Raw genomic sequence first — 15,889 nt, 5'->3', positions numbered from 1 at the left:
CATGGGGCCAACTGGCTGTCCCGGTTGTGCTGCTGCTATGTGGCTGAACCAGGATCTGTGCTCTGGCCCTGGAGCTGTGCTGAACTGCCTGATAACCAGCCAAGGCTGCCACAGAAGGCTGCGACCTCCCCGTGCCGGGGACTGCAGTGGAGACACCTTCTAGGCATTGCCTCATTTCATTCTCCCAAGGACCCTGTGACGTTGGCGTGATCACCCCCTTTTTCCAGGTGAGGACACTGAGGCCCAGCGATGCGGAGATGTGCTGGCCAAGTTCGCCGCGGGGATCATCCCTCCAGAGCTGATTCTTTTTCCCTGCAAGGTGCTGAGGCTGACGGGGAGTGTGGTGTTCAGACGTTTGGGAAGCAAATGTCGCTGCTGTCTTTTGGTGGGAACTTCTCAGCCAGGGCGTTAGTGGAGATGATAACTCAAACTCAGGTCTTCAGCACACTTGACTACAGGCTCTTGCAAGAGGGAGAGTTTAGGAAAATGGTTCTAAAACCTCAGTAATTAGAAGAGACAGCCTTTGGCCGGGTGCGGTGGCTCACGCCTGTAATCCCAGGACTTTGGGAGGCCGAGGTGGGCGGATCACGAGGTCAGGAGATCGAGACCATCCTGGCTAACACGGTGAAACCCCGTCTCTACTAAAAATACAAAAAATTAACCAGGCGTGGTAGCGGGCGCCTGTAGTCCCAGCTACTCGGGAGGCTGAGGCAGGAGAATCGCCTGAACCTGGGAGGTGGAGCTTGCAGTGAGCTGAGATCACGCCATTGCACTCCAGCCTGGGCGACTAAACGAGACTCCGTCTCAAAAAAAAAAAAAAAAAAAGAGCAGAGATAGCCTTCTGAACTTTCAAGTGCCTAGAATACATCAACTCCTTGTCTTTTAGTTACCCAGCTCCCCCAACTCTCTCTCTCTCTCTCTCTCTGTCTCCCTCCCTCCCTCTCCCTCTCTACCCCAGGGAGGGTCTCTGGCAGCCAAGAAAGAGCCTTTGTGTGGCCAACAGGGTGAAAACAGCCAAGGTCCCAGGACCCTGAGGACATTCCCAGTTTCCAGCCTGTGGTTTGCTGGCAGCCTGTGGTTTGCTGGGGCCTAACCTAAAGGCACGCCTGATTGGCTGGTTATCTCTGAACGATCCGTATTTCTGTGAAGGGCAGAATACTCTGGATTCAGGAGAGAGAGAAGCAGTGGAAGCTCCCCAGGCATTGGGCCTGCCTTTAGGCCTTTCCACGGAACATGTATTATTTTGGGGCTAAAGATATGAAAACAATCATACATTTAATATCTACTGACTTTGACTTTGCGATGTTTAACATCTAACTCTGTCATCTGGGAAGCTCTTATCTGTTCCCAAAGGTTGTTTTTAAGACCCACTTGGAGGCCATACTCTGGTGTGGGTGTGGTTCGGGAGGTCGTGGGGAGTGGTGGGCCTGGGGCAAACTGGCGAGGGGTCCTTCCTCTCAAGGGAGCAGCCAGGCTGGGGTGCACAGCCAGATACCCCCTGGGTCGAAACCGTCCACAGTTTTACAAGATGTGAAATCTCTTTTCTAAGTGTTGTCAGCTCATCAGGATGGAAACATTGTGTGAGCCAAATGACCGTTGAAGAACCCACTTTGGCCTTTGGGCTGTTCGACCAAAGACAAAATCTACCCTACATTTGTCCCTTAGCCATCTTGGTGATTTTGCCTTTTTTTTTTGAGATGGAGTCTCGCTCTCTCACCCAGGCTGGAGTGCAGTGGCGTTATCTCAGCTCACAGCAAGCTCTGCCTCCCGGGTTCACGCCATTCTCCCAACCTCAGCCTCTGAGTAGCTGGGATTACAGGCGCCCGCTGTCATGCCAGGATAAGTTTTGTAGAGATGGCGTTTCACCATGTTGGCCAGGCTGGTCTTGAACTCCCGACCTCAGGTGATCTGCCTGCCTCGGCCTCCCACAGTGCTGGGGTTACAGGTATGAGCCACCGCACCGGCTGGTGATTTTGGCTTTAACGGCTACCACTAGGGCAGCATCTTCCAACACTGTGCTCTGTTTGTACCAGGTGGTCTGTGGGGCAGCTGTGGAGGTTTTGCACAGGGAGGCACCAGGAGCATTGGGGAGTGTGGAGCCTGTGGTTTTCTGGGAGTCTACAGTCCTGCTTACAGAGAAAAGGCCCTACCTGGGTCAGGGAAGCAATGAAGAAGAGGAAAGAGATGTGTTTGGCTGTGCGGGTGTTTTGGCTGTGCAGGTGGGCATAGAAGATGTCTCAAGGTGAACCGCGGACTCCCGGAGAAGGTCTGCGAGGGGTGGGGAGGACTTGCCTCGGGGCCCGCAGTGGAGGAGAGAAGGAGCATTTTGGGGAGGTTCCCGGTGTGAACTCAGTGGACGTGCAGTTAGTCAGACCCACAGATCTAGAACCTGTGGGCCCAGAGCCCCGTCGTCCATAACTGTGCAAAGTCAGCTAAATGGGCCGGGCACAGTGGCTCACACCTGTAATCCCAGCACTTTGAGAGGCCGAGGCAGGGCACTTGAGGTCTGGAGTTCCAGACCAGCCCGGCCAACATGGTGAAACCTTGTCTCTACTAAATATACAAGAATAAGCTGGGTGTGGTGGCAGGTGCCTGTCATCCCAGCCACTCGGGAGGCTGAGGCAGGAGAATGGCTTGAACCCAGGAGGCGGAGGTCGCAGTGAGCCGAGATCACACCACTGCACTCCAGCCTGGGTGACACAGCGAGACTCTGTCTCAAAAATAAAAAATAAGAAAAGAGAAATACTTGCTTTCCACCATCTTCCATGCGTTTGCCTGGCGTGTTGTTGTTGACCGAGGCAGCCCTGTGAGAATTCTCCCCTGTGGAGCCCTTTGGGCATCTGACCCCATTTTAGAAAAATCCATTTCCACGACGTACTCAATTTTCTCCTCTCAGTGTGTTTCACCGTTGGTAGGGGGTTTGTTATTTTTGGTTTTTAAATTTTCCCCAGTGCAGCCCTTGCTGGAAAGAAAACACTGACCCCACTGGCCACAGTTTAACCATTTTTGACCTCTGCCCAAGTTTTTCTGGATTTTTTTACCGGTTTAATTTCCAAGAGTGAGGGATACAAACTCACTGGAATCCCAAAACAAAGCTCAGTGTTTCTGAGGTGGAGATGAGGAAGGGGTTTCCTTCCCTTTCCGGTTCTCTCCCCGCCCTCCTCCTACCGGCTGGCTTGCTGGCCGAGGAACTTTTTCAGAACTGAATGATTTGCCAGAGATGAGAGAAAAAAAGGGCTGGTCCTTCAGAGCTATTTGCCGCAAATAAACAAACAGAATCTACCGTACATTTGCCCCTTTGCCATCTGCTCCGCTGAGAGAGTCCTCCTGCGACTCCGAACCCGAAAGTGAGCAGGTGAGAGGGAGCCTCAGGCTTGGCGAACACAGCATGAGGCCTCTGCAGCCGACTGGGAAAACAGCTCCAGCTGGAGGCAGTCCTAGGACCGGGGTATAGACCTGCAGAAACCTGCAGCTTTGAAGTCAGAGAAGTGTGTTTGATCTTGGATTTGGGGGCCAATATGGACGAGAGAGGAACACGAGTCACCTGGATTGGAAGCTTTCATTATGGAAGCTTAATAAACAGGCTACATAGCTGGCAATTTCTTTTTTCTTTTTTCTTTTTTTTCCGAGACAGAGTTTCACTCTTATGGCCCAGGCTGGAGTGCAATGGCGTGATCTCAGCTCACTGCAACCTCTGCCTCCTGGATTCAAACAATTCTCCTGTCTCAGTCTCCCGAGTAGCTGGGATTACAGGCGCCCACCACCACCGCCAGCTAATTTTTTGTGTTTTTAGTAGAGATGGGGTTTCATCATGTTGGCCAGGCTGGTCTTGAACTCCTGACCTCGTGATCCACCCGCCTCCGCCTCCACCTCCCAAAGTGCTGAGATTACAGGTGTGAGCCACCATGCCTGGCCAATTATTATTATTATTTTTTTAGGAGAAGGATTGTTGAGTTAAACAACTTGTAAAAAACATTATTTAAAAAATTGTGGTAGAATATACGTAACATAATTTACTCTCTTAACCATTTTTTTTTTTTTTTATTTTTTAGGGACGGAGTCATGCTCTGTCACTCAGGCTGGAGTTCAGTGGCATGACCTCGGCTCACTGCAGCCTCCACCTCCTAGGTTCAAGCAATTCTCCTGTCTCAGCCGCCCAAGTGGCAGTTGGGATTACAGGCATGCACCACCACGCCCGGCTAACTTTTATAGTTTTAGTAGAGACAGGGTTTCACCATGTTGGCCAGGCTGGTCTTGAACTCCTGGCCTCAAGTGATCCATCCACCTCAGCCTCCCGAACTGCTGGGATTACAGGCTTGAGCCACTGTGCCCGGCCCAGTAATATTCTTTTGAAGAAGGATGTAACTTAATGACCAGGTATTACTTATTTTCAGTATCTCGAGACTGGGCCGAGTAACTTAGAAAGTTACAGCATGTGGGGAAAGGACGTGCTTGAGGTCATCACTGAGGGCCTCTCTGGGCTTCCTTTGCAGCTTTCCTCTGTGATCTTAGAATCCTCTGGCCAGTCGATCTCCGTGGAGCCTCCTTTCCCTGTTGGTGACCTTTCTCTGGAGGCCCTTGAATTTGGGTAGTTCATACAGAGCTGGGAGTCGGTTGTTCACTGGGTAACTTCATGCAGGACAAGCACCTCAGTTGATAGATTTAAAGTTCACAAACATCTTAGTCCAGAGAGAGAATGATGATGCCTGCCCAGGAGCTAACCTTAATATTTACCTTAGGAAACTGACGGTTGTTTTAAAACGATGAAGTATGTTGGTGCAGGGAAGGGAGGAGGGTCTAGTGCTTGGTCACCCCACGGTAAATCCAGGGAGGTATGTCACAAATTCATGGCTGTGCCCTGGAATCTTGTTTTTAAGGATCCTGCAAAGCCCGCTGGGCTGTTGTGAAATGAGGCAAGCCGTCGATACCTGGTCCTGAGTGGTGAAAGGGTCTGGGTGATGTCTTCGTTAGGGGCTTCTGACCTCAGTGGAATTGATTTTTAACAGATACCTTGCATTTTGAAGTTGCCCAAGGCACTTTTTCCTTCTTTTTACCAAAACATCTATTGGGATAGTTTCCTCTTTTAAAAGTAATATTGAGGCCAGTGCGATGGCTCACGCCCATAATCCCAGCACTTAAGGAGAGAGATGGGAAGATAGCTTGAGCCCAGGAGTTTGAGACCTGCCTAGGCAACATAGTGAGACCCTATAATCCACAAAAAGGGGGGAAAAGAGACAAAAAAAGAAAAAAAAAGTAATATTGAAGCTGGGCACAGTGGCTCATGCCTATAATCCCAGCACTTTGGGAGGCAGAGGCGAGAGGATCACTTGAGGCCAGGAGTTTGAGACCAGCCTGGGGAACATAGTAAGCCTCTGCCCACCATCTCTACCAAAAAAATACAAAAATTAGCTGGGCGTGGTGGCCTGTGCCTGTGGTCCCGGCTACTCAGGAGGCTGAGGTGGGAGGATCACTCGATCCCAGGAGTTTGAGGCCACAGTGAGCTATAATCACGCCACTGCACTCCAGCCTAGACGACAGCAAAAAAAGTAAGAAAAAGAAAGGTAATACTGGAAGTGGGAGTTGAATGTACTCTGCCTTCCCCACTGCAGGACCCGTGACGTGGTACTCATGCCTACAAATTGTATTTTTAAAAAAATAATATTGGATCATTGAATACAAAAAAAGCATTGGGGGGTCAGTCTCCTGCAGACCCCCTAGCTAGAAGCATCGATTTCTGACATCACCAGGCAGCCTTATCTTTTTCTATATAGTCACGTACATGTGTGTCTTACACAATTAGGATGTATTTTGAGTGTATTCTCAGGTAAGAAGGTATTCTTTAAAAAGATGATCTATGGCCAGGCATGGTGGCTCACACCTGTCATCCCAGCACTTTGGGAGGCCGAGGCGGGTAGATCACCTGAGGTCAGGAGTTTGAGACCAGCCTGGGCGATATGGTGAAACCCCATCTCTACTAAAAATACAAAAATTAGCCGGGTGTGGTGGCGTGCACCTGTAATCCCAGCTACTCGGGAGGCTGAGGCAGGAGAATCACGTGAACCTGGGAGGCAGAGATTGCAGTGAGCCAAGATTGTGCCATTGCACTCCAGCCTGGGTGACAGAGTGAAACTCCGTCTCAAACAAAACAAAACAAAAAAGCTGATTTCTAATAGCTATGTGGTATTTTGCTATATCTATATCTATCTGTGTGTCTGTCTGTCTGTCTGTATGTATATATGTACCATACTTAACAGTTTCCTATGATGGGAAATCATATTTCCAAATTTTGCTGGAATAACCAGTGCTGTTATAAACTTGTTTTTATATTCATGTCTCTGCACATCTTTGGTGTTCTCTTAGGGTAAATTCCTAGAGGAAGAATTGCTAGCTCAAATATTCTGTTATATTTTTAGCTCTTATTTTCCTTTCATCTGTTCTTTTCTTTCTTTCTTATTTTTTGAGATGGAGTCTCACCCTTGTTGCCTAGGCTGGAGTGCAGTGGTGAGATCTTGGCTCACTGCAGCCTCTGCCTCCCAGGCTCAAGGAATTCTCCTGCCTCAGCCTCCCACGGAGCTGGGATTACAAGCGCCCGCCACCACACCCAGCTAATTTTAGTAGAGACAGCGTTTCGCCATGTTGGCCATGGCTCGTCTTGAACCCCTGACCTCAACTGATCCATCCGCCTCAGCCTTCCAAAGTGCTGGGATTACAGGCATGAGCCACCATGCCTGGCTTGGCCTGTTCTATTCTTTTTTTTTTTTTGAGACGGAGTCTTGCTCTGTCACCCAGGCTGGAGTGCAGTGGCCGGATCTCAGCTCACTGCAAGCTCCTCCTCTCGGGTTCACGCCATTCTCCTGCCTCAGCCTCCCGAGTAGCTGGGACTACAGGCACCCGCCACTTCACCCGGCTAGTTTTTTGTATTTTTTTTTTTTTTTTTTTTTTGAGACGGAGTCTAGCTCTGTTGCCCAGACTGTAGTGCAGTGGCGCGATCTCAGCTCACTGCAAGCTCCGCCTCCCGGGTTCACGCCATTCTCCTGCCTCAGCCTCCGGAGTAGCTGGGACTACAGGCGCCCGCCACCACGCCCGGCTAATTTCTTTTTGTATTTTTAGTAGAGACGGGGTTTCACCGTGTTAGCCAGGATGGTCTCGATCTCCTGACCTCGTGATCCGCCCGCCTCGGCCTCCCAAAGTGCTGGGATTACAGGCTTGAGCCACCGCGCCCGGCCGTTTTTTGTATTTTTTAGTAGAGACGGGGTTTCACCAGGTTAGCCAGGATGGTCTCGATCTCCTGACCTCATGATCCGCCCGTCTTGGCCTCCCAAAGTGCTGGGATTACAGGCTTGAGCCACCGCGCCCGGCCTGGCCTGTTCTATTCTTAATTTTATCTTCTTTTTCATCATTTTTCTTTTAATTTTGTCTGTTTTCTTTCTTTTCTTTTTCTTTTTGTTTTTTGTTTTGTTTTGTTTTTTGAGACAGCATCTCACTCTGTCACCTTGGGCTGGAGTGCTATGGTGCGATCTCAGCTCACTGCAGCCTCCATCTCACGGGTTCAAGTGATTGTCCTGCCTCAGCCTCCCAAGTAGCTGGGATTACAGGCACCCGCCACCACGCCCAGCTAATTTTTGTATGTAATTAGTAGAGACTGGGTTTCGCCATGTTGGCCAGGCTGGTCTCGAACTCCTGACCTCGTGATCCGCCTACCTCGGCCTCCCAAAGCGTTGGGATTACAGGCGTGAGCCACCGTGCCCAGCCAGGCTCGGGACCTTTCTTTAGCTGGGCCTTCGCAGTAGCTGTGAGGTGTGTTTGTGGCCAGCTCACCCGCATGTCACCTCGGGGCAAGCTCTTGCCTCCTGCTCTAGATCTCACCGCAGCCCTGGGCCTTTCCATCATCCCATGCTTTTCAAAAACTGCTTTCTGGAGCAGCAAAACAGCCCAAGTGAAAGGCTTATTCCTCTCCGGACTCTTTTGTCCTCTGGCCCCGGCCCCTCCCAATAGGGGTTCACGGGGTTCTCCCGGGGCCTCTGACCCTTAACCTCTGTGTGTTTGCTGCTGCTGTGCAGGAGGCCATTGCAAGGCTGGCCTTGGTGGGTTTTCAAATGTGGTCCCAGCTGCAGCCACCCTTTCCCTTCCCGTCCTTGTACCGTCAGAAACCTTCTGAGTTCTTCTTTAGTGACGGCCCCTGTGTCCCGTGGCTCCGGAGGCCTTTCCGCTGGGTGCAGCGTTTTTCTTCCCTCGTGGCTGTTGAGCGCTGCTCTGGGCTACGTGACTTCAAAGCCATTCCCCCAGACGTAGCTGTCCTTAAAGTAAAACTGAAACGAAGGACATTTCTGAGCGCCTTAAAAAATAGTAATAATCGAACGCCCCGTGAATTCTCCGCTTTTCACGTGGTTCCCAGCGTCCCCCAGACAGCGTGACCTGTTGTGAGCTGCCGGCTCGAATGCCTTTGATGTCCGTCTCCAGGATACTCCCTGGAATCTGCTCAGAGAAGAGTGAAATTGGAGTGTGTATGTGTTAGGGAGGGCGGTGGGGGGACCCCAGGAACTTTGGGGGTGTGTTCTGAAGGAAATGAGCTTGAACCGGCAGTAGTCCTGGAGAAGCGTGCGTTCCTCTCCACAATGGAGAGTTTCGACTTTTCCACCCTTTTCGCCCTCCCCACCTGTTTTCCCTGAAGCTGCCCCTTTGGTTCTCACTGTGGAGTGATCACTGCAGAGCCATTTCTCCAGGTGTGTTCCTCATGTCCTGAGTTCTCCAGGTGTGTTCCTCGTGTCCTGACTTCTCCAGGTGTGTTGCTTGTGTCCTGAGTTCTCCAGCATGTTCCTCGTGTCCTGAGTTCTCCAGGTGTGTTCCTTGTGTCCTGAGTTCTCCAGCATGTTCCTCATGTCCTGAGTTCTCCAGGTGTGTTCCTTGTGTCCTGAGTTCTCCAGCATGTTCCTCATGTCCTGAGTTCTCCAGGTGTGTTCCTTGTGTCCTGAGTTCTCCAGCATGTTCCTTGTGTCCTGAGTTCTCCAGCATGTTCCTCATGTCCTGAGTTCTCCAGGTGTGTTCCTCATGTCCTGAGTTCTCCAGGTGTGTTCCTTGTGTCCTGAGTTCTCCAGCATGTTCCTCGTGTCCTGAGTTCTCCAGGTGTGTTCCTTGTGTCCCAAGTTCCCCAGCATGTTCCTCGTGTCCTGAGTTCTCCAGGTATGTTCCTTCTGTCCTGAGTTCTCCAGGTGTGTTCCTTGTGTCCTGAGTTCTCCAGGTGTGTTCCTTGTGTCCTGAGTTCTCCAGCATGTTCCTCGTGTCCTGAGTTCTCCAGGTGTGTTCCTTGTGTCCCAAGTTCCCCAGCATGTTCCTTGTGTCCTGAGTTCTCCAGGTATGTTCCTTCTGTCCTGAGTTCTCCAGGTGTGTTCCTTGTGTCCTGAGTTCTCCAGGTGTGTTCCTTGTGTCCTGAGTTCTCCAGGTGTGTTCCTTGTGTCCTGAGTTCTCCAGGTGTGTTCCTTCTGTCCTGAGTTCTCCAGGTGTGTTCCTTGTGTCCCGAGTTCCCCAGCATGTTCCTTGTGTCCTGAGTTCTCCAGGTGTGTTCCTTCTGTCCTGAGTTCTCCAGCTGTGTTCCTTGTGTCCTGAGTTTTCCAGGTGTGTTCCTCATGTCCTGAGTTCTCCAACATGTTCCTTGTGTCCTGAGTTCTCCAGGCGTGTTCCTTATGTCCTGAGTTCTCCAGGTGTGTTCCTTATGTCCTGAGTTCTCCAGGTGTGTTCCTTGTGTCCTGAGTTCTCCAGCATGTTCCTTGTGTCCTGAGTTCTCAAGCAAGCTTGTGGGTCCCTGTTGGAAGCTGATTCCTTCCGTTTCCTCTGGCTGCTTCCCTCTTGGACACCTGGGCTCTTCTTTTTTGCCCTGCACCTTGCCCCCTGCCCTCCTTTCTCTTCCTTAAGAAAAAATGCACCCAGCACTTCGGGAGGCTGAGGCAGGTGGATCACCTGAGGTCAGGAGTTTGAGACCAGCATGGCCAACATGGTGAAACCCTGTCTCTACTAAAAATACAAAAAATCAGCCGGGCATTGTTGTGGGCGCCTGTAATCCCAGCTACTCAGGACACTGAGGTGGGAGGATCGCTTGAGCCCGGGAGGCAAAGGCTGCAGCAAAGTCTCACTGTGTCGTCCAGGCTGGAAGGCAGTTGTGCAGTCTTGGCCCACTGCAGCCTCCTCCTCCTGGGTTCAAGCTGATCCTCCCGCCTCAGCCTCCCAAAGTGCTGGGGTTATAGGCGTGAGCCACCGTATCTGACCTTTCTGTCTCTTTTCTATCAGTAGGTGTGATGGTGAATGCAGCCCTGCCTTTTCTGGGACACTCCCAGTTTTATGTCATCTTAACTTTTTCTGTAAGGGTGAGTTTCTTGGGGAAACACAACTTAACTGTGATGCCTTTGTAAAGTATCTCGTATGTATCTGCAAGTTAGAAAGAAATCCGTTAAAATCCACGGATTCTGAAAACTGGTGCAGCCGACAGCTCTGATGCCCCATTTTAGCCAGACGTCTTTTGAGACGGAGTCTCACTGTCGCCCAGGCTGGAGTGCAGTGGCCGGATCTCAGCTCCCCGCAAGCTCCGCCTCCCGGGTTCCCGCCATTCTCCTGCCTCAGCCTCCCGAGTAGCTGGGACTACAGGCGCCCGCCACCTCGCCCGGCTAATTTTTTGTATTTTTTAGTAGAGACGGGGTTTCACCGTGTTAGCCAGGATGGTCTCGATCTCCTGACCTCGTGATCCGCCCGTCTCGGCCTCCCAAAGTGCTGGGATTACAGGCGTGAACCACTGCGCCTGGCCCGTAGCATCCTTTTTTTTTTTTTTTTTTTTTTTTTGAGACGGAGTCTGGCTCTGTCGCCCAGGCTGGAGTGCAGTGGCCGGATCTCAGCTCACTGCAAGCTCTGCCTCCCGGGTTTACGCCATTCTCCTGCCTCAGCCTCCCGAGTAGCTGGGACTACAGGCGCCCGCCACCTCGCCCGGCTAGTTTTTTTTTTTTTTTTTTGTATTTTTTAGTAGAGACGGGGTTTCACCGTGTTAGCCAGGATGGTCTCGATCTCCTGACCTCGTGATCCGCCCGTCTCGGCCTCCCAAAGTGCTGGGATTACAGGCTTGAGCCACCGCACCCGGCCCCGTAGCATCCTTTTTATCTTCACTGTTTGCACAGCCAGAATTGGGCACCCCAGACCTGAGGCAGGCCGACACACCTCGCCCTTCTCTCCTGCACTTCCTCCACATCCAGTTTTTCCACAGCAGAACCCTGTTTTCAGGTCACTTCTGGGGACCAGAAGGTGTGGAAGGAGGGCATCATCGAGCCGGGCGGTGGCAGCACGCGGCCTGTGCACTCACAGGAGGGGCTTGACCTGGGCAGATGTTGGCCGGGTTGTGCATCGTGCACACTCACCACCTCACCCTGCTCACTCACCAGGGCACCCGTCGCTGCAGTGCCCCACAGGGAGGGCAGCCCTTCTACCCCCGTGGGAGAAGAACACAAAGCAAAACCGAAGGCTTTGTCTCAGGGGACATTTCTGGTCTAACGACAGCAGTTGTTTCCTCCAGGCTGTACATGTAGAGCCTAACGGCGTGTCTTGAGTCCGTAGCTTGAATCGAGTGGCCTGTTGGTGAGAGGGACACACTCCAGCCATCCTTGGGAGGACAATCGATGAAAGCACCAGCAAGAGCTGCAGGTGTTTTGTTTGTTTGTTTGTTTGTTTTTGAGATGGAGTCTCAATCTGTCACCCAGGCTGGAGGGCAGTGGCATGATCTCGGCTCACTGCAACCTCTGCCTCCCGGTTTCAAGCGATTCTCCTGCCTCAGCCTCCTGAGTTAGCTGGGATTACAGGTATGCGCCACCACGCCCGGCTAATTTGGTATTTTCAGTAGAGATGAGATTTCACCATGTTGGTCAGGCTGATCTTGAATTCCCGACCTCAGGCGATCCACCCATCTCAGCCTCCCAAAGTGCTGAGATTACAGGCGTGAGCCACCGCGCCCAGCCTAGGCTGCAGGTTTTGTTCCAGGCGAGAATGTGGCTGGCACGGTATCTAGTGGCGTGTTATGAAAGGTGGCTTTGTTTTGCAGGACGGCAACAGTCAATACCCCCATGAAGAGCAGGCTCTCCCAGCTCTCAGAGCAAGCTCCTTCTGTTATTCCTGGGCGTGTTCTGCGGAGCTCAGGCACAGTAGGCGCTCGGTAAACATGTGGAATGAGTGAGCTCAGAGCTCATCGATCAGAGCGCTTGTTTGTTGCAGCCGGCAACACATCCTAAAGCTGGATCCTGAAGTGTCTTGCCAGACCTTTCAGCATCTCCTTGCCCCGCGGGCCGTGACCCGGTGGAAACCTCCCACTGCCCAGTGTTCTTCAGTGGGGGGGATTTCTGGCTCTCACAGACCACCTGATATGGGAGATGGGGGTTTTGTGCCAGAGGATTCCCGGATACAAAGGAATTGGAGCAGAGTCCTGTGGCTGTTTAAAAAGCATAGCAAGACCAGGTGCGGGGCTCACGCCTATCATCCCAGCACTTCGGGAAGCCAAAGTGAGTGGATCACCTGAGGCTAGGAGTTCAAGGCCAGCCTGACCAACATGGTGAAAACCCGTCTCCACTAAAATTACAAAAAGTTAGCCAGACGTGGTGGTGTGCACCTGTGATCCCAGCTACTCAGGAGGCTGAGGCAGGAGAATCACTTGAACCTGGGAGGTGGAGGCTGCAGTGAGCCAAGATCGCGCCATTGCACTCCAGCCTGGGAGACAGGGTGAGACTCCACCTCAAAAAGCAATAAAATAAATAAATAAATGAAGAGCAAAATGATGCAGTGATGGGTCACAGCAAGTGAAGACTCTGTCCAGACAGTCCTCTTGGGATTGGGCTAAAAGAATGTTCTTTCTTTCTTTTTTTTTTTTTTTTTGAGATGGCATCTTGTTCTGTCGCCCAGGGTGGAGTGAAATGGCGCGATCTCGGCTCACTGCAGCCTCCGCCTCCCGGGTTCAAGTGATTCTCCTGCGTCAGCCTCCTGAGTAGCTGGGATTACAGGCACACGCCACCATGCCCGGCTAATTTTTGTATTTTTTGTAGAGACAGGGTTTTGCCATGTTGACCAGGCTGGTCTCGAACTCCTGACCTCAGGCGATCCGCCCACCTTGGTCCCCCAAAGTGCTGGGATTACAGGCTTACATCACCACGCCCGGCTAATTTTTGTATTTTTAGTAGAGATGGGGTTTCACTATGTTGGCCAGGCTGGTCTCGAACTCCTGACCTCAGGTGATCTGCCCGCCTCGGCCTCCCAAAGTGCTAGGATGACAGGCGTGAGCCACCGTGTCCGGCCGAGAATTTGGTTTGGAATTTGGCCAGACTTGGGATTTTCTTGACTGTTAAGTCACCAATTCAGTGTCTTTTCCAGAAGTGCCTTTCTAAACTTCTCTTCCAGAAGTAAGTTTCCGTCTTATTGTACTTTCTAAATTTCCCCATAATCTGAATGTATGACTTTTGTAATCATAAAGTGAAAAATAAAATGCCTTTTTAAAAATTAACTGAAGTTGGAGAACATCACGTCATTTGTTTTAAACCACGTTGCGAGGCATGCCACCCGTTTCCCCTCCTGTTTGTTTTTCAATTAATAAAAGGCAAGGGATGTTTGTGCTTGAGGCTTGAGGACCTTGGCTGCTTGTATTGGAATCTGTGAATTCAGTCCAAATTGATAAGTGTTCTGGTATTTGTGGAGGCTTTTTATTTATTTTATAAAAACCAGCTTCAACGAAGGCACATTTTCTAAAGCTGACCACGTAGATTTCAGGATAAACAGCTTTCTAGTTAGTGCTTCGTGAATAATACGGGTATGGATTTACTGGAGGGGTCTTGAGTGTGTTTTTAATGCCTTGTTTTAAGTTAGTGGGAGGCCAAGATGAAAGGGGTAGTTTCAAGATAAGCCGTGGGAGTCCTTTGGTGTTGCAGTGGGGAGTTGAGAGGGGTGGGATTTGCCTCGCAGAGTCCTGGTGCGGAAAGTGTGTATCCAAGCAGAAGGCGGCCTGGACTCAACAGAGTCAAGGGGCCCTGGTTTTGGCTGGGATTTGGGAAGTGAACATGTGGTGAGTCTAATATTAGAAAACCAGTTCTTCCCCTTCCCCCATCCCCATCTGAGAGCTTTTCTGTCCCTGTCGCGATGTGCGCCCGGAGTGTCTCCCGCCCCTGTCTCGAGTGCTTTCTCTGTGAACGTTCATTTAATTGACTTCTTGGCTGCATATCTTTCTACTAATCAGATTTTCTCCTTTGGCCACGCTCTTTTCCCAAAGTCCTCACCTTCGTCTTCAGCTGCCTGGCACCAGTTAGATGGTTCTGTGTTTTAGAGGCGGACGTTGGCGTCTGTAAGTGGTGACTGCCAATCTGGAGTACAGAATCACATCAGAAAAACAAGAGTTTTCCATTCTGTGGTTGGTTGTATCGTTTCTTGGTCCTCGTGGCACCAGAACGATCTTGCATCCTGGAACCTTTTGGGACTTTTTCCGCCCACTTAGGAGCTTCAGGCCGCAACCTTTGATGTTAGTGGGAAGGGATATTACAAGTGGTCATGAAGACTGAAACTGAGCAGGTTCAAGAGGACGGGCTGGTCTGGGCTGGGCGCGGGGGCTCACGCCTGGAATCCCAGCACTGTGGGAGGCCGAGGCGGGCGGATTACCTGAGGTCAGGAATTCCAGACCAGCCTGGCCAACATGGAGAAACCTCATCTCTACTAAAAATACAAAAATTAGCCAGGCGTGGTGGCAGACACAGATGACTTATGCAAAGCCGGCTGCCACAAGACACTCCCCACCCACTCAGCTGCTTGTCCAGGGACCACACGGCCCACTCGCTGCCCACTGATGGCAAGTCGATGCCTCTCAGAAGCCTCTTCCTGTGATGGGTCCTTGCTGCTCACCCCACTAGAGCTCACACAGGCCGGGGGCCCAGAACCTGAGGACACTAGCCCTGGAGATCCTTTAAAATGCCCGTGTTTTCTTGGGAGGGGCTCAGGCCTTCACCTGAAGCTGCCTTAATGTTCTAGCTGAGGACAGGATGACAGCACCAAAAGCTGCATCAGAGTTTTGTTTTGCTGAAGACCTGTGGTTTCCAAACTGGAGAATAACCTGGATGGCTTGTTAAATGCAGGTTCCTGGGCCCCATCCCAGAACTTTTGACTTGGTAGGTCCAGGCTGGGGCCCAGTAGATTGCAGTTCCAGCAACGTTCCCAGGCGACCCCGAAACCGTCCCAGGCGACCCCGAAACCGTATGTCCAGGGATCAGAGCTGAAGAACCGCTGCCCAGGACCAAAACAAGACCGGTTTGGGGTAGCTGGGCAGGTAGACAGACTTTTCAGATCAACTTTGCCTTAACGTTTTTTCCAGGCTTCCAGATAATTAAACATTTTTAAAATTGTTCATTTTATTTTATTTTTGAGACAGGTTCTCACTGTGTCACCCAGGCTGGAGTGCAGTGGCGCAATTTCAGCTCATTACAACCTCCGTCTCCCAGGTTCAAGCGATTCTCCTGCCTCAGCCTCCCCAGTAGGTGGGATTACAGACACCCACCACCACACCTGGCTAATTTTTGTATTTTTAGTAGAGACGGGGTTTCATCATGTTGGCCAGGATGGTCTTGATCTCCTGGCCTCAAGTGATCCGCCTGCCTCGGACCCCCAAAGTGCTGGGATTACAGGCATGAGCCACCGTGCCCAGCTGAAAATATTTTTTTAAGTAAATAACATATGCTTATGGCTAAAACAAAAGTAGTATACATAAGCTTATTATATGAAGTTATCTTTCTTTTTTCTTTTTTTTGGAGAGAGGGCCTCGCTCTGTCACCAAGCTGGAGTGCAATGGTGCAATTTTGGCTCACTACAACCTCCGTCTCCCGGGTTCAAACAATTCTTC

General features: G+C 51.1%; 1 protein-coding gene across 3 annotated transcripts in view; it reads left to right on the top strand.

The window, feature by feature from the left end:
- The window catches only part of NXN (nucleoredoxin), a 191,103-nt gene that overhangs the window by 47,333 nt on the left and 127,881 nt on the right, over positions 1-15,889 (top strand). The window contains exon 1 of one of the 3 annotated variants that reach the window (XM_074018147.1): positions 13,769-14,071. The exons of the other annotated variants lie outside the window; for them this stretch is intronic. The gene's annotated coding sequence lies outside the window, so the exon portion shown is untranslated. Of the gene's footprint in view, positions 1-13,768; positions 14,072-15,889 lie in introns of those variants that run through there. 3 annotated transcript variants of the gene reach the window in all.

The sequence above is a fragment of the Macaca fascicularis genome, chromosome 16 (assembly GCF_037993035.2).
Source record: "Macaca fascicularis isolate 582-1 chromosome 16, T2T-MFA8v1.1".
Lineage (NCBI taxonomy): Eukaryota > Metazoa > Chordata > Mammalia > Primates > Cercopithecidae > Macaca > Macaca fascicularis.
Note: the sequence above shows the minus strand (reverse complement) of the source record. Positions and strands in the feature narration are given on the sequence as shown.